Below are 24279 nucleotides of genomic sequence, written 5' to 3' on the forward strand. Positions count from 1 at the left end.
AAGAAACCCCTTAGGGGTATGTACAAATTGTAATTAAGGTGACTTCTCAAGCGTGTGAAGAAAGAGAGAATCTTTACTTACCCCATTTGCAAGTTGGATAATTTTTTCCAATAACACTTAAATGTGGGGGTGTCTTGCATTTTAACTTGGAAGGTTTAGCAATGAGGATTATTGTAAAACAATCTAACATTGCAAGCACACGACTAAGTGGAAGATAAAAAGGTCGTAGTATATAACGGAGATGTGTTTGCCTTAATTATAAGTGTATCTTACAAAGACAAATATTATAACCAGATTCAGGTGGCCACTGAGGTTATAGTCTTAGAAAGTTGAAAATTGGTAAAATTAACTTATAAGTGAAAAACACATCATGACAACTGATCTCAACTACGCAAGTTATCTGTAGTGACTAGACAAAGTCAATGATAATGTTATGGATCCAACAACCTGAGGATTTAGTAGAGATCATATTGTGGAATGAGACTAAAGCCCACGAAAAAGGGTATATAAAGGAAAGCCTAACTTAGTTGACTAGATATCCAAAGATCTAAGTTCAATAGGACAACCTAATTATATATCCTAGGGTGGTCACTGTGGGGCACAATATATATATATATATATATAGATATATATATATATATATCCTTCTAAATTATAAAGGGAGTCTAATTACTTCCTAGTCCATTCCTATGATAACAGTGACATGTTGTGAGGCTAAGCATAATATATGGTTAATGATTTGTGTAAATCATTATAATCTTAATGCTTTTAATGATTTCTAGATAATCACCTATGTGAAAGAGAAGTAGGGTCGCTGTGAATGAAATTGTGGGGTGCGCAATTCCTAGTGCTTTCACAGAACCAGGCTAGTGTTCCAGGACCATAATGGACACGACAATTAGGAGATGTTCCCGGCTAGGGAGAGTATTATGTGAAGTGTATTGTCGTCTACACCAATGGGGGTTTGTTCAAGGACATCGGGTCTGCTAACCGCTAGGAGACTAAGTATACTACACAAAGGAAGGTTCAAATCTAACACCTACCTATCCTGCAATACTCAAATGTCGAGGTTCCATTGGATATTTTGTGTGTTTTGATCAATCTCAATTCATATAGGGGATTGTTGGAAAATATTATGCATGGATATTTGATAGATTTATTATATGTGACTCTTTAAGTGGTGAATTTAATTATGTCTCTTAATAACTAGAGTATTTATATTACTTTATTAGAGGTTTAATGTCTAATGTTAAGTCTCTAATTAATAAGAGACTTTTCATTTATGCATGGCTCTATATACAAGAGTTCTTATGTGTCTCATGGAGATTAGAGAAAAAGAATTCTTAAAGGGAGAGAATACTTGAAGACCATATATGTGGGAACCTATAGAGAGGAGTACTCTCTACTCGTTTCCATCACCATCTTATTCTTCCCTATTTCTTTTCAACAACACAATTTACCTAATTCAATCACGGGTGCGTGTGCCATCACCAGCAGTACACACACTGTTTCGGTTGTTGTACCATGGGAAACAGACGAACTCTTTAGTAGAGAGCCGAAATCTTTTTTAAGGGAAATGTATTGAATACGTGCCTCAACCACACTCAATATATATATATATATATATATATATATATATATATATATATATATATATATATATATATGTTTTGTCCATCTGTTGTTGTAGTCAATTGAGTTAGCCTCACCAAGGAAAACTAAGACGAATGTGAAAATACCCGACAGGTCGAAGACTCGGGTCAAAAAGTTTCTGTTAAAGTTCTCACCAAAGATATCAGCATGAATCTTTATATTAAAATAAATTGCACTTTATATTTATTTCTTTTTGGTTTTGTACACGGTATTGTGCTATGGTATTTCTCTTGTATAACGAGAGTATCGTTATAATTATTTTATTTTATTATTTTTAAATAATATTGTGACCCATGTCCTACAGTTATGTGCCACATAAGTAGCTAACAAAAGGTATACAGGGTATAAGTATATAACTTTGAAACATATGCGCTGGAAATATATACGGCATGCTCTCATGACATATCTGCCGTATAAGTCTGTTTCATAGTTTTTGACAAATTTTATGAGGAAATCAATGACGAAATGATATGTCTTTTGAGTATGTTGTTCAACAACAAGGATATTACAATGTGTGAAGTTTTGGTGAAGTTTGAACGGCTACATCTTCTGGAATGATAAGAAATGTGTAAAAAAGAGATGTTTTTGATCTTTTCTAGATAGATCATGAGCCAAATGGCTCTGATACCAATTGAAAGACCATAAAGGATCATAATACAGATGTCTATGAGCATCCACGATGAGATCTACCCTACGATGATATGAGCGGAAATCATAACAATGTGAAAAACACGGAAACCTTTCTTTAATCTCCTCTTTTATTCATCGATTTAAGTGATAAGCAATAAGATATGACAATATTAAGATCAGGTATAAGTTGGACCAGATGAACCATAAGGTTCATGGACAAAGGTCAAATGAACACAAAGAACAAACACTTATTATAGGCTGTTTGTGACTTACGCGGCGTATAAGTTACACGGCGCATAAGTTATGCGCCGTGTAACTTATGCGGCGCATAAGTTGCTTATGTATTCTAAACGTTATCGTACAATCCAAATCACATGTTATCTTCACCTATAACACAAGACCAAAGTACTAGAGATTATGCTCTAACATATCATTCCTTTTAGTTAACTCTTTAATATGTTAAAAATATTCGTGATAAATCTTAAACCGATAAAATCCATATCCATAAAGAATATAATTCTCAAATTTCATCCAAAAACCAACTTTTTCATATTCGTTAAAGTTTTCGCGCCGACCATTAATACGATATTATATTTTATACCTTTTCGTTAATATTTATAAAACGCTAACGTATTTGGTTTGCGAGATAAAAACTATACCGTTAAAATCCGTATTTTATTAATATCATAATTCTCTTATTAAATAATAAATTATTAGTTGAAATAAAATTTTAATAATAATAAAATTGTTAAAATTTTCGTAAAGCTTAAAAATAATATTATAACACAAAATATCTTAAATAATAAAATATATGATATACTACTGCAAAATTCCTAAAATCAAATTATTAAATTTTTATAATTCTGTCAGTTTGATTTTGTTTTTGTTTTTAATTATAGTTCGTGATGTTCGATTGCTTCGGTTTCTTTAACGCTCTTTCGGTTTTATTTCAAGTTTGCCTTCAATTTCAAGGTGAGTTTCTCACACCCCTTTTTACACTTTTATATTTTTGGGGGTAGCATATATATCCTACAAACTCAAGCATTTACTATTTCATTTACAAACTACAATGCGTTACATGAACTTGTGTGTTTACTTGATTACTTTCTCGAACTTACTTGCACGTGGTAGAGTCAATAAGTTCGATGATACGTCCCCCTTTGAACTCAGGACCATTTTTTTATGAGTGGAAAAAAGGGTCACGTTATCCGAGTAAGTTGGTTGTTACCAATTGGAAAGGGCCTTACTTGCCCGATTATCCGAGTACGTTGGTTGTTACCAACTGGAAAAGGACTTTACTTGCTCGATTTACACTTGTTCAAGGAATTGTATGGTTTTTAATTATTTATTTCAAATTGTGTGAACTCACCAACTATTCATTTAGTTGACATTATTTATATATATATGCTACATGTACGATTACTAGAGGTTGATGCTTAATGAAGACACTAAACTTTGGATATTTTAAATAAATGGAAAAGTTGATTCATTTTTTCTTGTATTTTCTTTGTTTTGAACTTGTGTACTTGAATTTTGAATGAATTAATGTTAATATTTTCAATTAATAGCGTCACATGTGTTTTGAACAATCTGTACATCACACTCGGATGTTTCCGCTTAAGCCGGGGTGTTACACAATACAACCATACATCTCTCGTCATTCAACCATACATACTTTACCTATCTTTTATTATATATAGAGGTATTCATATACATCCACATACATACTCTTAACTCTTTCTATATCATTCAATATCAATTGTAAATAGTCATATAGCATACACTTACCACTTAAGTGGTAAGTGTATTAACTAAACACATAGGAGTATGCACACAGCCTCGGAAACATAACAGAGAAAGGGGCTAGAAACTTGCCTGAATCATGTTTCTCTTGGAGTTAATTGTGACACCTCTCCTCAGCTGGACACGGTTAACTATTTAACAAGCTAGAAGCGTCACTTAACTACTCCTAATTAAATCATAGTCTAGGTTGGTGAAGTCCCTAGTGAATGGGGGTCCGGGGGCAATGCCCCTGGCAGTAGGGTTCTAGGGGCGGTAGCCCCTAGCAGGGTCCAAGGGACAGAGCCCCTGGCTAGGGTCGAGCTATTAGGTCATCTTGGAAAAATTTTATTTCCGTTAATAATTTTTATTAAAAATTCATCAGAAAAACGAATCGAGTTGAGTTATACAATGTCGCATGGATGTAATCCAATCGCATCATGTGGATTACAATCCAATCACATAGCATGGATGCAATCCAGTCGCATCACACGGAGGCAATCCAATCGCATCGAATGGAGGAAATCCAATCGCATCGCATGGAGCAATCCAATCGCATCACATGGAGGCAATCCAATCGCATCGCATGGATCATAATTCAACCGCATCGCATTTCTTTAAATGAATCGCATCGCAAAACTATGCGATGCGATTCTACTTTATTTGCGATTCGGATTGTCGTTTTTTTTTATTTTACAATTCCTTCAACCATTTTCTTCCGTGGCCCTTCCTTATGACCCTTTTTATCATTTTTAATGAGTTCTAGGTCATAACCACTTCATCTTTTTGTCTACTACACGATCCGAACCTACTCGTTCATTCCGAATCTCCCTCACCAACTCGTTTACAACAAAGTTTACGTTTTTCTTGCATGCCACAACTTGATTTTCTACCCTATCGAGTTTCATGGCAAAACGACCTCAAACACTTAACCTTTTTAATTAAACATAACTTCTTAGATCCGGTTTTGCCTTGGAACTGATTCAATACGTGATCTAGAGGTGTTTCTTGATGTTTGATTATGCTTGACCATGAAATCTACCCTCCTTTAGCTCGGACTTGGATCCGGATTTGTAGGAGAGTGTTTGTGTGTGTGTATGAAGGCAATGTAGAAATGAGAGGGTTAGGGTTTTAGGAGGGATTTAAGGAGTTTAAATACCCCCAAGCCTATGGACCTTAAGGCCCATTACCATCAGTTAGTCCATCTTTTATTTTCCAAAGCACACACTCAACTTATTATTATTCAATATAATTAAATAATAACACGAAATTAATTAAATAACAGTCTTTTATTATTTATTCATAAAAGTAGGATGCTACATTTTATCACTATTTTGATTAAGTGATACATGTGTTGTTTTGACAGCAGAAACTGCGGGTTTAGCTTTTTTAGTTCCATTTAATATTCGTAAATCGACTTATGTGATACGAATACTCAGATGACAAACCGCATAAAGACCCGAAATTTCAGAACCATGAAGCACCCTATCAATGCAGGATTTAAGGACATAAAACCATACGCCGTGAAGCGTAAAGCACTTAAAATAGAAACATATTCATTGTAGTTTATAACACAAGCCATCTAGCATACTCTAACATTAAGCCTATCCAAGCATCGTACAATAGTCTATTCATATTTTAAAAAATATTAATTTTTTGGTGATCAACATATAAATAGGCTTGAGTATGATCCGACCATTCATCCCAGTCCTTACACAGGTTTAGCTAAGCAAACACAATCAAGTGATTATAAAGTTCAATTAAGCCAACAACCATACCGTCTTTTCATTCTTAAAAGCTAAGCCTACCTACACGTTCCAAGTTTAGTGTGTTTCTATTTTTTTATCGCTCTCTCTCTCTCTCTCTCTCTCACACACACGTATATATATATAGATATATATATATATACACACACACATTGATCTGGGGGGGAAAGGAACCGTCTACCAGTTGGGAAGCAAGACATCAAGTAAGTGGCTTGATGAGGATAACTAAGCTGACACGCCGGAGTTGGCTGCTGGCACCACCCGCTCTTTGGGGTCCCTCTTTCTATCTGACAGGACAAACAAAAAGGAAGGGATGGTTCTTCCCCCTCTCCCCGTTTACCGTCCAAAACAAGAAAAGGACTGCCTTTGAAAAAAGAAAAAAGGAAGGTGTTTGAAGGATCTAATGTTGCGGTATGTATATTAGTTTTAAGAAACATTTACCGATTTTCTATCATTTTACATTGTTTAAAAAAATTAATTAATTAATTAATTTCGGTATATTTTGAATCACTTTTCTCAAAAACTCTTTCCCCGATACTTTCCCGCATCCCTACACATAAACTTTGCATTGTCCCCGGTGTATATTTTCATTTAACAGTCGAGTGTGGTACATGAGAACTTAAACTCTGTTAACAAATAAAGCAAAGAAAAGAGACATATGCACCTGATTCGAATCCTTTTTGTTAAATGGGTCTTACTAATGAGTACTGCTCCAACCTTGACGCACACTCCTTGAACTATGATGTGAATATATATACTCCACCGAATCTTGACTGGTCCGCCATGAGCTTCCCCACACTTTGGGTTTACTTTGACTTCTAAACATAAGCAAAAAGTAAGACGCAAAATAAAAACAAAATAATATAAAATAAAAGGTCATGTTGCCTTCTGGACCGTGACCTCATTTTCGCGGTTATGGTGGTCTAAAGGAGTGCTTTTCTTTCTCCATCTCATTCTGTGTGTTTCTCCAACAAAGTGGTATCTTCTCTAGTGCATTCCATCTTGGCCCAAAACATGCCAACCTTCATTGTTCGGTTCCCCCTTGTGGTTTCTTTACTTGCTCTTTCTTTGGTGGTTTCTTCTTTCTTGTTCCATCCTTGTCTTTGTAGACCACTATTTCTATCACTGTGTCAATGTTATTAGTTGAACTAGCCAACTCCCCAATCTGAATCTCTACCGCATTCAACTCCCTCTTTTTCCTTATCTCTCTTCGACCTATCAAACACAGAATCCTGCTCTTTGGTTTCACTGTCGCTTACATAAGGAAGAAACCTGTTAGTAGCACACAACCTCGAATATTTATATTCAAAAGAATAATCATATGAATTTAAAAATATATATTTAGAATTAACTTATGATTACCGTCGGTCATGCCAGCTATTCCGTCTCGACAGTTAATCTGAGCATTTGATGTCACAAAAAACGGTCTCCCCAAAATCATCTGGCTTCTTCTTCCTTCTCAGCTAGTGCATAATTAAGTACCAAGAAATCCTTAGGTTAATAAAAATCGCCAACCTTTACCGCAACACCAACTAGCTTCCCCGGTGGCGTCATCGTGTAAAATTAGCTAACACCAATGTGGTGTCAACTGATTGCAAAGGCCCAAAATCGAATTTGTCATACACGCTTCCTGGTAGCACACTTACACTCGCGCCATAATCAAATAACGCCTTAGTGTTCTTGAATTCGTCAATATGAATGTGGACGAGTGGTACCCCCCGTTTCAAATTCTTCAGCCGTTTTGTTCGCCCCGTTATCTTCAATTGTTATGGAACTAGCGTGTGCATTCTGGAAATTGATGAACTGCTACTCTACTGATTTGGGTTGTTTACGGTGTCACTTGGCAGCTTTGATGAATTTCGTTTTAAACTTTCCACCTCTTCAGCGAGCTGGCTCACTTATTTATCCCTTGTAGCATTGGCTTTCTCTTGGAGCTCTAATATCTTATTAGCACTTTTATTCTGAGCTTCCTGATCTGCCTTCATTTGTTTTAAGAAATTCATGACATCTTTGATTGACTCCTCTTTATTACCAGAAGAATTCCCTTGATTATATCCGTACTGTCTCTGATTTAACTGATAACCCGTCCTCTGCGAACTGCCCTGGAAGTTTGGGTTTGATTGAGAAGCTGCATTCCCGTAGCTGAAATTGGGGTGGTTTTTAAGGCCCGAATGGTAAGGATTTGAATTCATATTATCATTATTGTACCGCTTTTCTCCCCGCATAATTTACCTCTTCCTCATTCATGTCATCATATACAGCCACACATGTAGTTATGTCATGCCCCAATTCTCCACATTGTTCACACATGAGGTATGTGTTACCCATTTGATTCCTCCCTTGTACACCAGTTATCGTCAACTTCTCTATTGCTTTTCCCATCCTATTCATTCTGTCTTTAGATATACCACTTTCCACAAGTTTTATAGTTGACCTTTCACCAACCTATTTGATTGAGCTTGGAGTATTGAATTAATTGCATGCCTATCCAAATGCCTCCAGAAAATATTTTCACCATAATTTAAAAAATGAACTGCTTGTGGTTGACTGGTGATCCCAAACATCATCATTTGACAAGCTGCCATGGAACGGTTTTATTAATTCCCACTACGCGATCCTATGATACGGGCCTGCTCTCAACAGTAGCTTGAACCTCTAAAATGTTTCATGAAAGGTTTCACTTGAATGCTGCTAAAAATTTATAATAAAACTTCTTTCCTCGATGTTCTTTGTGGCGTGTAGTACTTGTCTAGGATTTGTTGCTACAGATTAAACCATGTACAGATGCTGGCTAATGGTAGTGACAAAACCACTGCTTGGCTGAATCTTTTAAATTAAACTGAAAGACCACTAGTTTAACTTCATCAGTTGTGAAACCCTAACTTGAAATAGTTAGCACAGATGGAGTTGAAGTCACTCAAATGGAGATATGGTTCTTCACTCGCTTTCCCATGAAAAGTCGGTACCCCAGTCAAACTAGATTGTCTCTTTGAAAAGGTTCTCCCATTCCTCACCGAGACAATGATCCGAAGGAGGTTCATTGCCACTTGTGGAATGAAGTGACTTTAAACCCTGGGGACCAGTAGTAGAATATAAACTCGTTGAACCCCGTCATCATAATCATAATATTGTGTTGATGGCCTTCTGTTTACTAGTGGGGGTCTTGGTGCTTGCTGCTGCTGGTTGTACTGATTCTAGTTCTACTGATAATTTTAGTTTTGCTAAGGTGCTTGATTATTCTGTGGGTACTGATTCTGGTTATGCAGATAAAAATTCCACTGCTCATCTTCATAGTCTTCCTCATCTTCTGTCACACCCCAATTTAGGGCCTAGGTATGACACCCATAGTTGGTACCTGTTTTGAAAATATATCAGAGTTGCAGATTATTAGCGGAAGTCTTTGATTATAATAAAATATTAATTTATTTTGAAAGTTCTTTAGGTTTCAGAATTGTCACTTTTGGCCCGAAATTGATCAGGGTATTCCCGTGATGTTACATCCTCCCCACCTTTAGAATAATATCGTCCTCGGTATTTATTGAAATAAGTATGGGTATTTTCTTTTCATTTCCGATTCAAGTTCCCAGGTATACTCAGGTCCACGTCTTGAATCCCAACGGACTTTTACCAATTTAAGTCGTTTACGTTTTGAGGAATTTAATCAAACTATCTTCAATTTGAATCGGTTGCTCCGCAAACTTAAGCTTTTCATTAACCTCAACATCTTTTAATGGCATTGCAAGAGTTTCATCAGCAAAACATTTGTGTAGATTTGATACATGAAACACATCATGATTGCCTTCCATTTGATCGGGTAATTCCAGCCTATATGCAACAGGTCCTATTCTTTCAAGTATTTTGAATGGTCCTACGAATCATGGACTTAATTTTCCTTTCTTTCCAAATCGTACTACACCTTTCCAAGGTGATACTTTGAGTAGTATTTTATCTTTTACTTAAAATTCGAACGGTTTGCAGCGAACATTAGCGTAACTCTTTTGTCTATCTCTTGCCATTTTCAATCATTTTCGTTTTTGTATCACTTGATCAGTGGTTTTCTGAATGATTTCCGGACTTGACAATTGGTTATCCCCTGTTTTTGATCAACATACGGGCGTTCTACATTTCCGTCCATATAATGCTTCGAATGGTGCCATTTGGATACTCGTATGATAACTATTGTTATATGAAAATTCCATTAACGGTAAAAGAATATCCTAACTTCCTCCCAGATCGATTACACATGCACGGAGCATATCTTTCAATGTTTTGAATAGTATGTTCACTTTGACCTTAGCCTGAGGGTGGTACGCGGTACTCCAATTTAATCGCGTTCCCATAGCTTTTCAAAAACTTGTCAAAAATTTTGAAGTGAAACGACTATCTCTATCCGAAATGATGGATAATGGCACACCATGCAAAGATACAATATTTTCATCATATAGCTGTGCTAACTTATCCATACTAAATGATTTTTGCATCTTAATTGATATTATCAGTCAGTGGTTCAGAATATCATAAGTAATCATAAATTGCTAAACACAGTGGCCAGTTGTGGTTAATTATTTACCTTACCTATTGTATTCTAATTATTTGCTGATGTTTCCAGAATACCTCTTGGATTCAGTCTATCGAATCTTTTCAACTTGTTCATCTTGATAGTTTTCAAGATTCTTTTACTTGTCTCGCGTTGTTGGTTGCTTTATGATCTTGACGAACTTCTCCCGTTTATCTCCATCGGTTGTTTCTTTTAGACTTTCATAGAATACATAACCGGTTTTCTTTGAAACATATTTCCTTTTATCTGATTTAATTCTTTCTTTTTATTTCATCTTTCCATAGATGATGGACTATATTAATCATATAGTCTTTTGTATTTCGAATTTATCTTTTTGATATATAAACATTTTTGTGTAAAGATACGATCTATATGCCAATATCTTTCTTTATTCACATTAGGGATGCAAAGTCCCTGTCATGGTTACAAAACTTCTCGTTTTAAAACGAGTTTACAAGCAGTTTATAAGAGTTAACTAAACTATTAGTTATTTCAAATGCCTTGGATTCTTGAACATTCCCTTTGGCATACTCTTATCTTTCTTTATTTTTGATTGACATTTTCTTCTTGTGTATAACATAATTACTCTGGCATTCTTTCCTTAACACCACTTTTACTTGCGTAACTTGTCTTCTTCTAACATTCAATGCTAAAATGTCCTTTTTCTCTACAACTGAAACATGTAACGGTTTTCCTTCTGCAGTCTTCCTCAAAATGACCAACTTTATTACAGTACGTACATACAACTATTGCATTGCTTTTGTCTTGTTTTCGACACTTTCCAGAGTGTTGTTTACCACAATTTTCACAAATTGGTTTTTCTTTTATTGTCTTTATTTGTTTTACTGCTGCTGTTTCTTTCTTCTTTGCATTATTTTCCTCTTTAATTCCCATGTCTTTTGACATATTATTGATCAAGTATTCGACTAATCTCATGGCCAAGTAGATTGTTGGTGGCATATGGGTTTTTACTATATCTCTTATCTCCTCAGGTAGCCCATATATGTACTGAACAACCTTGTTGTATTCTGAGTCATCTAGGTGTGGATTTGATTGGCAATAGTCAAAGAACTTGGCATTATAGTCCTTGTAATTTGTGCCTTCCATTTTGAGGTCTAGAAACTTGATCTGAATATGGTCGATTTCACTAATGGGGCAAAATTGTTGTAACACCAGTTCTTTGAATGCTCCTCATTTCATTTGATATATGGTTTTTCTACCCTTTAACATGACTAAATTATTCCACCATTCTATGGCTTCACCTTTAAATTTCATGGATGCATACTGTATCTTTTGAATTTTAGTGCATTGACTAATAATGACAATGGTCTCGATCTCATCCAGCCATGGTAAAGCTGGTATGACACCTTGGTCTCCATAAAATTCTTTTGGTTTAAAGACTTCGAATTCCTCGAAACTACAACCTTGGGCTACTAAATGGTCTTTGGTGATTTTGCTATGACGAGAAGGAGTTGGATATGGATGGCTTCTAATTTTATTACTTGAATGTTGAATCTTATATATCTCATCTTTTATTGTATCTATGTAAGGAGTTATTGTGTTGTGGATCATCTCATTCATTTTGTCAAAATACTGCTCATGGATTTCCTGTGCAGGTTCTGTTATGTTTCTGTTGCTTGAAACTTCTTCATTATTCTTTTGATTGTTAGGATTTGACATTCTATAAAATGGAATTGATTTAGTATGACAAAGATACTTAAACAACGATACAATACCACAGGTCTGAAACATTTAGCTATTCGGTAATATGAGAAAGGATCTCTTTCTGATTTTTCCTTTTCTTTTCTCTGACCTCAACTAATTCTTTATTGTGGTTTTCTATTTCATATAATGCATAATCCAAATGTTTGCTTCTTTGAGAATGATGTTAGGGTAATGGTATAAGACAATATATTCAAATGTCTTATAATCATGTTCCAAGTATAATGAAGGTTGACGAGTGTTCTTAAGAGGTATCAATAATTCCTTTGTCATATGCTCTTGTAGTGGCTAGTACATACCTTGTGTACAAACAGACCATAAGAATTTCTCTGATTCTCTTTCTGGGTCCATTCATGTTTTCCTCTAGTGTTGAATCGATGTTAATCTTTTTTTAAAATTTGTCCACCTGGACCTTTCCTTTATCTTATAGTTTAATATTCTCTTACTTCCAGATTTGCTAAAAGGATTACTTTGAAAATATGTGCTATCTTTTCTTGACATAAATCTTTAAAGATATGTTTAAAATTTCAAAGAAATAGAGCATATCTTTTGTTTATGTTGCACAAAATTACTATAATTGCTGATGTTCTTATTTCTTCCAGTGAATGATAAATTTCTTAACCTTGTTATCCTTTGTCTATCTCTTCCTCTTTTTATCTTTTTCGATATTTATACCTTAATAAATCATCGCTTTTTCCGTATGAACAAGTATAGATATTCGAAATATTCCTGTCCCTGAGGATATTTTTTTGTATATGTCATTACTTCTTTTTCTTGTTGATATTGTGGCTTATTTGATCCACTTGATAATAATCCATGCATATTCTGGTTTTGTACCTCTTTGGGATTTATGGGGTCTTGATGTCGGATGAGTCTAAATTTTCTGATAGAATCCCCATCACCAGATATAGAAATTAGAAATATATCTGTTTCTATATATCCTCTATCTTTATCGAATGGAAGCTTCATTGATCCTTGACTAGAGTGATGCTAGAACATCTGTGATGATTTATTGTTTCTTTTCCTTTTGACATTATTGATTTAAGTACCCTACAGATGTGGGTACTGCTAGAAAAAGATAGATTGCTTTTCTTTGGGTACAAATGTGGATGTTCCACATAAGCTTGTATTTCTTCACTTAGAATGTTGTTTGTGTAAAATTCTTCAACTAGTCAGGTTTCTTCCCGAAATTTGGTTTGTCTGTTCAGAGATTGTTGGCATATGACCAGGATATTGTGAAATAGTAAGGAGATAATTTTCTTTCTCATCTTCGTCTGGTTCAGATAGAAAGCTGGTAGGCATTTAGAATGGTATATTAACTCTCATTTTCGGTTTACAACTTGGTTATGCCGTTACTTGCAGAGTCTGATGATAAGGTGGTGGCGACCCAAAGTGCCACTAACCTTAATTAGAATGGTAGTTTTATCAGACTGAATGAATCTGTACCAGTCTCTTGTTTACTATACACATTTATTTCTTCCGAAGGATTATGAAATCTCCGACGGGTGAATGTTTTCAATTGTATCGTCTGATAGTTTGATTGATATCTGCTGACTTCCCGGTTTATACACCGGTTGGGTTCCATATTGAAACTATCGGTTGCTCTTGACCAAAAGAGTTCATGTAATAACTGTTTATTACTGGTTATGTCTGATGGCTTGAATTCAGGTGTAGGGTTTAAACGTATAACTACTTGATTTTTGTGCCTTAAGTAGTTCATATAAAACATCTATATAATTATACTTGGGGATACGTAGTCTACTAATCATTGCTTATCGCTACTTATTAAACAAGTGATTAAAGCTTAGGTACCTAATTTACTAAAACCAATGATTATGTATTAAGACTTATATTTTATCTTTTGATCAAAGCCTAGGTATAATTAAATACCTAATTCGCTAAGATCGATGGCTCTGATACCAACCTGTCACACCCCGATTTAGGGCCTAGGTGTGACACCCATAGTTGGTACCTATATTGAAACTATATCAGAGTTGCAGGTTATTAACGGAAGTCTTTGATTTTAATAAAACATTAATTTATTTTGTAAATTCTTTAGGTTTCAGAATTGTTATTTTTGGCCCAAAATTGATCAAGGTATTCCCGAGATGTTACATTCTAGAAAAAATTGATTTTTCAGACCCATCGTGCTACGCGATGGGTAGATAAATAGGATCATCGCGCTATGCGATGCTGATTCCCAGAAAGCCAAGAAAAAGGGGGCGCCACGCTACGCGACGACCCGGAGTCAGATGGGCATCGCGCTACCTGATACCCCCATTAAGTAATCAGGGCTACGTGGCAAACCACGTGTCAACACGTGGCATCACCTTGTCAATTACGGCGTCGTGCTACGCGATGGCCTAAGGAAAAGACCATCACGCTACGCGACGGTCCCCAAAACTTTGCCTATAAAAGGGGGCTACGGGTTTACCCCATTCATCCAACAATCACATTCACAAACACACACTTAGTGTTAGAGAACGTGTCCGAGTGTCGTGAAGTTCCAAGGTTCATTTTCTTGAAGTTCGTGTAAGTATTGGAGATATAACGAGCTGTAGAGCAGTTAAGCGAGTTAGGAGCAAAGTTCTGCCAACTAAGCAATCATTTTGCCTTAGCATAAGTATTCCAAGCATTCACTAAGGTTGAATCTAAGTTTAAGTTATTGTTAATCATATTATAATATCTTAGACTCAGTCAAGGCTATGGCCTTTAACCTTGAAAGTATTTTCAAAAGCATTCACAAACAGATTTCAATCAAGAATTATGTTTATAAATATAATGTTATACAAAACTATATTTTGACGGGCATGTAGTAACTGGTAGGGGGATATCATTAGTAGACTCGTCTTGCCTAAGGTAAGTGATTCGTACACATCCCAATCAACCGCGAGACCGGTTTATTTACCTAGAGAAGTTTGCCAACATGATAGACTCTATTAGGCCAAAGCATGCTATACCAAACATCACCCAAATACAATCATGATTTCGAAATACATTCACAAACCTAATCAAGGTTAAAACAAGACTTAAAGTCTGTAGTCTAATCAAGAAACACCATCAAGGTGACCATTCAAACCTATTTGTTTATAGGTTAACAATCAGTCACAATCAGGAAAGGTATTTTTAAACGAGATAACCACATCATTCAGACAGACAATCATAGGTGAATACGTTCAACCTTTTATAACGTGAATACGTTAAAACCTTTAGAAACAGTCAAAACATATTTATACTCTATAAGATGGACAGGTTGTTTGTCTTATAGAGTCAGTCAAACGTTTACATGAGATTACGTGATCTCTAAAACTTTATAATACAAAGTAGAGAATAAAACAACTCTGACCGAATACACATGTGTCTGGATCCAAACATAACTGTTAAGCCTAAACAGTCAAAGGCTACGTGGTCGCGGGCTAATGGTCATATATAGTTTCTCCAGAATGGGCTACGTGGCTCGGAGACTTATGTGTGTGTAGGGCAGTGTCATAACACCGGAAATAGAAATACTTCTGCTGAGCAATGTCAAGAAAACTATATTTGTATTATAATTTTTATTTAAAATGCTTTTAGAGTCAACGATTCACCAGCATATCGCTGACGTATTTTTCCCCACATTACAGGTAAGCAAGCATAGTACAGATAGTAAGGCATAAGAGTCATATATGGAGTTAGATGCTCGCAGATGGTGATGGCTTAGTTTTAAATAAATAAAATATTATAACAAGAATAAACAAGGTTTGTAAACTAAATACTTGGATATTTATTATCCAAAAGAATTTTTAAAATAAATTAATATTTTATTATAATCAAAGACTTCCGCTAATAACCTGCAATTCTGGTATATTTTCAAAACAGGTACCAACTATGGGTGTCACACCTAGGCCCTAAATCGGGGTGTGACATCTTCATTTTCCAACTCATCCCAACCATCGTCATTATTCCAATTCTCAACCCTTGCGTTACCCTGATTAACCCAGTTTCCATCATCTTTGAATTCTAGCTACTCTTTTACAATTTTGTGGGGCTAATATGACTGAGCGTTTGTCTACCCCTCAACCTTTCAATTGTTCCTGTTTTGCCCATGATGAAATTATTGGCCTTGGTATTTTTTAGGCTCGAAGTCCTGATAGACCAGCAGGTCATTGTTGGGGTTAGTGGCATATCTCAAGTTCTGGTCCCCACCCTGGTTAGGTCTGTTTGGTTTGGGTTCTGATTCTGGCTAGGTGGTGATTCTTGGTTATTTAGTGGGATTGGGTACTTTTGATTAATAGGTTGATCTTTGTTTTCTGTCTGGTCAACGGGTGGTTCTTGATCTTCGTTTTGACTCATATTTTTGGTTTGGCTTGGGTTCGGATGATTTTTAGCTTGACTTTGTTCAAACTAATTCTATGAGTTGCTCGGTTTCTCTTTTCTGTATTCTCAATATTTGTATCAAAGTGAAGTTGCTCTTTTCCTATGGAGTACCTCGTATGTATAAACCTGTAAGATTATCTACACACACGAAAGTATAAAACCCTGCGTAAAATCAAACAAATAACAATAAAAAACAAAAGCAAAAAATAAACTAAAGTAAACTAAGCTAGCGCTTTGCACGCTGATTCCCCGGCAATGGCGCCATATTGATGTAGATGTCATGCTCTAATACAAAAAGTATTTAGAAAGCTTAAATACCTATAACTAGTATGGGTAAGTAAGGTCGTCTCCACAGGGAATCAGTGAAATGTGCAGTTCAAACACATTTTTTACTTAAATTAATTATACTAAGATGGACTAACTATGTTAAGCAGATTAAATATTGATTTGGTTGTAAAACAATTAAAGAAAATAGTGACACGCTTTAGGTTAAGGTAATGCAATGAATTGACTGATCAAACATATACCAATTAGGGATTACATAGACATAATCCGTTATTAGAAAAGGAACATAATTAATAGACACATTAGTTTAGTTATCATGATTTACAGAACCTAATCTAGCGAATTGACACAACTGAATGTGGTTTCCCTAATTGCCAGTTTGTTATAATAAAACTTAGAATCTATCAATGATTAATAGTAAACGGACCAATGATAAGAACTTAATCCTAAATGTTGATGAACACAAGCCAAATAATTGATGATAAACATAAATCCCAGAAAAAAAACTATTTAACCTATTAAAACAAACATATAGATTCAATCAACCAAAAGATTAATCAAAACCAAATCCCAATATTGGTAACAATCATAAAATATTTAGTTCATATGCAAACCCTACACCTGAAGTGGTCATGAGTGGTTTAGACTTGCCTCTACATCATGATTAGCTCGATTATGGAGTTGGAAGGATGAAACCATGGAAGAATTTATGATTGGAAGGTGTTAAGATGGTGGAGAATGACTTCCCATTACCTCCAAAATGGTTGGGAGAAGATGACATGTCATAACCCTTAGATTAGGTTTATAAATTGAGGCAAAAACTCAAGATTCACTTTTTTTTTTTTGAACTAGGCCGCAAGTTGTGTTCATGGGACTGCAAGTTGCTGCCTTCCTCCAAAAACTACCAGATCTACGCACCTGCTTGGGGCCCTTCTCATCAGACAAGACCACAAATTGCGGCCCTGACGATGCAACTTGCGGCCTGTCTGGTCTTCTTCATTTTTCCTTCATATCTTGACTACTGACCTCGTTCATCTTCGTATTAACTCTCAATTATCATCCCAAGAGTTTCCATTAAGCTCCGTTAGCTCCATTAAGCGCTAACACACCTGCAATCATAAAAGATCTCAAAGTAATCGTGTTTGATATATATATTAATAACTAAAACACATGATATTAGACATTAAAACACATTCTTTTACCCACTCATCAAGCACGTTTAAAATAGTATACTTTGTCAACAATATTGTTGGTGAGAATTCATAAAGTTTTACATATGTATATAGTATAAAAAGTATACAATTTCAAGTCAAATGTAACGTTCCAATCTTAAAGCAAAACAAAATAAATATATGATATTCACTTTCGCTTGACATAAGCCAAATCTAATAAGGAACCCCCGTTCGCCAACCTAATAGGAGTATTAGATGAGAACCTTCATGCATTCCAACATAAATTGAAGAATTAGGCGGCGCATGTACGCATATGAGTCACTTCCACCAACAAAAACAGTAAAGAAGTAGCACGTAATCACATAATTTACAACCATTATGATATGAAGCAAATACATACGAAACAAATTTGTCAATTTTAGTTTACAACATGAAATAACAATAAAAATTTTGTGATGTGCTACACCCCAAAATGTTAAAAAAAATGAAAAAGGGGTTTAAAAACTCATATGGTAAAGTTTAACCGAGCAAAAGATGAAAATAAGCATTTAGCGAGCAGAACCGGGCGAGTTCGGTTTGATGAGCGACCCAAGAAAGTATTAAATATTTCTAGATTCAATGAAAGAAAAACGGGCCAAGAAATAGATGGTTCGGTCTATGGATTAGTGTTTTTAAGCTTTTGTAAGAAAAATATATATTTAACTAAAAATGCATTTTAGTTTTTTCGTCGTAAAACTTAAAAGTAGGTTAATTTTAATTACTTATAGGAGTCGGGTTACAATATTCTTAGTCCCATTAATAAGTCAAATTCGTTGTAAGACCCCGAATCCAAGGAACCCTACAGTTGGTGATCATACACGAAACTTACAAAAATTCTTTAACTCAAAACAATTCATTTCATTTCAAAAAGCAGTTCAGAGTATAAATCAGCGGAAAAATCATAATTATTAAAACAAGTTCCCAAAACCCGGGAATTATGCCCAAAACCAAATTTAAATGTATTAAGTATTAATTGAAAAGGACAATGTTCATTAACAAAACTTTTCGACTAGATATGCCTTCAACCGTCCAAGTAGTCTCGAGCACGTCCAAGCGGTAGTCCTCCTCCTCCTAACCTGAAACTCACACTAACATACACACAAAGTCAGCTTGAGCTGAGTGAGTTCAAGTTTTAATAATTGACATTTATAGTAATCATTCCAAGAGTTTTAAAATAAAACGGGATACAAACAGTTAGGCCATCATCAACAATAAGTAGTCATACTTATATGTACATCTATATAATTATATCCCTACAAATATCATCCAGGTAATAACATCAAGGTCGAGCACACGTACAACCCAAACACGTAACATCTCATCCAAGTAATACCATCAGGGTCGAGCACACGTTAAACCCAAACACGTAACATATCATCCAAGTAATACCATCAGGGTCAAGCACACGTACAACCCAAACACGTAATATCTCATCCAACGTATACAAACACAAAGTAGGCATACGTAAACATCCTTAGTCAATAACGACTAATTAACATCGCCAATTATTGGCCATCAATAATACATGTATAAACATATGTACAAACATACAATAATATCATCCCAAAGCCTACCCTATACAAGTAAGCCCATGCAAAATAATTTAAACGGTTCATCAAGTAAAATCACTTAGGTGTGTATGCTAGCCCAAAACTTGAAAAGAGTGAAAAGGGGCATGATGAACTCACCTGACACAAGGCACGAATTCACCATGAGCTAGAGAACCCCTAAGTATCCCCACAACTCAAACGCTTGTTGGATTATATACAATCATTACTAACGACACCTAAATGACTCGTTTATCCTACGAGATGTTCTAACATGGTACGAGTTACTGTAACGCCCGTTAATTTCCGTTTAAAGTGTTTAACCTTGTAGCATTGTGTATATCTCTCGGGACTTGTCCGGCATTCCTCGGGGCCTTCACGTCATTCCTGTAAGTTAAATTAATTAAATTTTTCACCAAGTTTCTACTTATTTCCATTTGGAGGGGCTAGAGTGTAAGATTTTTATATCATAAATAAAAAACCCTAACCCCTCTTTCTCCTTGGCCGATCGGAACACGGCAGCAGCCTTAGGGCTTCGTTTTTTCTTTTTTCCAGCCGCTCCAAAGGTCTAAAACTCAAATTGAAGGTTAGTTTTATGTTCCCCCAAGTCCTATACACCTTAATTGATCATATTAACGCATTTATTTGTCGTTAGGGTTGAGTTTTGATGATAACAGTTTGCTGACAGATTCGTATTCGTTTATTGTAGGGTCTGTAATGCAATGATAATCCATTGTTTTTGATCTATTCTTGTTTCCATGATGTTCTACTTTGAGTCTAGTTTCCAGAAAGGCATAATATGTAATTTTTGGACGAGATTTGACTGGTTTTTATGAATTTATAAGATCGAGTGTCAAAGCTGATGAGGGATGACGGATTCCGGTCTGTCTTCCTGACATCATAACTCTTTTCAACAAGTCCAAATTAGTTGGTTCCACTTCTGAAACTTAATATTTTAAGTTAAGAATCAAACCCAATTGGAATCGTTTAAATTGGTTTGGTAATAAATTTTATAAAAATAAAACCATTTTGTTGTGCACTGAAATAGCAGCATGTAACTTGCTGTGTTGGAGGAATTTTTATAAGTTTTTGTGTCCACTAGAAAAATATAATAAAAATATTTTTATAAACTTAAGATATTTATGAAAGTCTGGTAAAAATTTAATAATTTATTTTAAAGGTTATCCTATGTAATTAAATACATCTTCGCATGCTAAAATCTTCCCGTTTTACTTGTTATTGATCAATAAGTTCGTTTTAGGCTTAACCGGTGGATGTTCAATTGTGTTCTTGTCGGGGCTGTTTGAAGTGAGTTTTTGCACCACAATCTTCCTAGGTATGTCCCTTATAACATACTTTAAAATCACGTTTTTTGGTATTCGTTTGATTGGTCAACTAGTTGTTGTTCGAAAGATAGCTTTCGGTTAGCTAGAATGGTAGATTGGTGCGTTTAACGCGAGGGATGAAGTAAGTGATGACCAATTCAGTTCGGATAGCTTCGGTTTATTATACGGGATGTTGGAAAATGATTTTTGTAAGTATTGGGGCTGAATTGGTTGTCGGTTACTCAAACGGGTCGGTACAACGTGCATTTGCGTTTATTGAATAGTTAGTGCGTTGTACTAGCGAGTTACCGACCCATCCAACTCGTGTAGTGTCATGTGGACTTGTTGGCTGTGATTTTATTAAATTTGGTCCACATGGGGCTGAGTTGGTTGTTAAGAGCATAAACAACTCATAAACGCGCATATTCGTTCAACTAGCAACTTCCGGGGGTATTTTGGGAATTCTTTGTCACCGGGATTAGCTAAGGGTGGTTTTGGTAAATACATGGCCTCGGGGGCTGATGTAATTGAATTTGGTAATGTCAAGGATTTAGGTCAATCAAATCATGTTAGAACATCTCGTAGGATAAACGAGTCGGTATGTTTAGTTAGTAATCTTTGTGTGCAATCCGACAGGCTTGTAAACTGTGGATTGGCTTTGAGGTTCTCAAACCCTTTGGTATTTGTGTGGCTCGTCTCAGGTGAGTTCATGATGCCCCTTTTTAACCTTTTTACGTTTTGGGCTAGCATACACACCTTATTATGATTTTAACCGATTTTATTCGTTTAAACTATTGGGTTGGTATTGTATGATCTTGTTTGTGGTTGTGCCTTTATGAAGATATGTGTAAATTATATTTTATGCCTTAGGATATTTTAGACTCGTTATAGGGTCATATATCCATTAAGATTATACATATTACTTGGGCTCTAAGCCTCGAGGTTGCTATTAGGCTTACTATTGAATGCCTAGATTATCCATTATTTATGGATTGTATGTGGTGATATTGTTGGTTGGATGTTCGAATTAGATGTTTGTATGTGTGTATGTGAATGTGTATGTGTTTGTAAACTGTGACCGGGTCAAATATATTACTCGGGGAAGATCCGGGGTGAGGAGGCCCGTGTTGCATGTTTATGACGCGGCTGGGTCAAATATATTACTTGGGGAAGACCTAGGGTGAGGAGGCCCACGGTTCTAAAAACCGTGGTCGGGTCAAATATATTACTTGGGGAAGACACGGGGTGAGGAGGCCCATATCACGTGTTTGGGTATGTTAAACCGCGACCGAGTCAAATATATTACTTGGGGATGACCCGGGGTGAGGAGGCTCGCGTTGCGTGAATTGTTTTATTTAAACTGTAACCGAGTCAAATATATTACTTGGGGATGACCCGGGGTGAGGAGGCTCGTGTTACATGATTTTAATGGTTTTGTTAAACCACGGCTGGGTCAAATATATTACTCGGGGAAGACCCGGGGTGAGGAGTCCCGTGCTGTGCGAAAAGATGTTTAATATTTTACTTACTTATGATTTGAATAAGAAAATCTATTTATGATTTTATGGATTTATGTTTTGACCAAGGGAGATTATGTAACTAATTACTCATGATTTTCCCCTACATCTCGTACTCATGGAGTTTAAATTGTTTAATAAATGTCGATTATGAAAAAAGTTGAACTCACTCAGCTCTAGCAGACTTTGTGTGTATGTTAGATTGATTTTCAGGTTAAGGATTGGGGGTTACCGCTTGGACGTGCTGGGGACTACTCGGAAGGTTGAAAGCATTTCTGGTCGAGGATTTCCAATAAAACGGATATTGTATTTATATTTGATTTTTGGACACTTGTACCCATATTTGGGATTTTTAAATATTTACACTTTTTCCGCTGTTATTTACTCTGAACTTATTTTGAATAAAACAAATCGTTTGGTTTTTTTAAATTTTTGTGACATTGTGAACGTGATCACCAACTGTAGGATTCCCGGCATTTGGGGTCTTACAGTTACCTAAAGCCTCGACCTAATCAAACTCAATCATAACAGCACCCGGGGCCTTACAATTACCGACACGACCCATAGACTCCCAGGAATAAAGAATTCCCCAAATTACCCCCGGAAGCACTAGGTGAGACCAATATGTGCGTTTAAGAGTTGTTTAGGTACATAACATCCAAATCAGCCCGTGTGGACCCAATTATATAAATTCACAGCCAATAAGTCCACACGACGCTACACGAGTTGAATGGGTCGGTAACTCACAAGCACAACGCACTAACTATTCAATAAACACGAATACGCGTTGTACCGACCCATTTGAGTAACCGACAACCAATTCAGCCCCATTACTTATAAAAATAACTTTCCCACAGCCCGTACCTCAAACCGAGGTCACCCGAACTGAATTGGTCATTAATTACTTCAACTCTCGCGTTAAACACAACAATCTACCATTCTAGCCAACCGAAAACAATCTTTCAAACTACAACTAGTTGACCAATCAAACGAACACCAATGCGCATAATTTTGAAGTATGTTATGCTAGACATACCTAAGAAGATGTTGGTGCAAAAACCTCCACCAAAACAGTCCCGAATTTGCTCAATTGGACAGCCACCCGGTTAGCCTAGAACAAGTCGTTTATCGATCAATACGCGAGATAAAATGACCAATTAAGGTGTAAAAGACTTGGGGAAACTTGGAACTAACCTTCAATTGAAGTTTTACCCCCTAATCTTGGCTGCACAAAAGAAAAACGAGGGGTTTGGGAGCCTTGCTTGCTGCCGATCGGACATTGTAAGGGGGGGCTAGGGTTTTGTTATAACATAACCAAGTTACACTCTAGTCCCTCCAATTATAAAGAAGTAGCAACTTGGTTAAAAAGGTTAATTAATTTAATGAACTGGAATGATGAGAAGGCCTCGGTGGGATGACGGATAAATATCGAGAGATGCACATACATTACATACTTTAAATCACTTAACTGAAAATTAACGGGCGTTACAAGTTCACCCCTCTTACAATGGGATTCGTCCCCGAATCCCGATGCGACAGGAACAATTTTGGGTAGAGTCTCATCATTCCATCCTCGGACTCCCAAGTGGCCTCGGAGTCCTTACGGTGCCTGCACTGCACCTTCACCTGCCTAACCGCCTTATTCCTCAAACGTCTTTCCTGACGGTCAAGTATAGCGATAGGTTCTTCAACGTAGTTCAACTTACAATCAAGCTCAATATCACCAAGAGGCACATGGGCCTCCTCATATGATATTTCCTCAAATGAGACACGTGGAAAGTAGGATGAATCCTCGCGAGCTCATCGGGCAATTCCAGTGTATACGATACCTCACCAACACGGGACAAAATACGGAACGGACCAATGAACCTCGGACTAAGCTTCCCCCTCTTACGAAAAAGAATGATGCCCTTCCAAGGAGAAACTTTTA

Source organism: Bidens hawaiensis, unplaced genomic scaffold (genome assembly GCF_021521415.1).
Source record: "Bidens hawaiensis isolate Kalapana, Puna unplaced genomic scaffold, B.hawaiensis_p1.1 tig00026658_1, whole genome shotgun sequence".
In the NCBI taxonomy this organism is placed as follows: Eukaryota; Viridiplantae; Streptophyta; class Magnoliopsida; order Asterales; family Asteraceae; genus Bidens; species Bidens hawaiensis.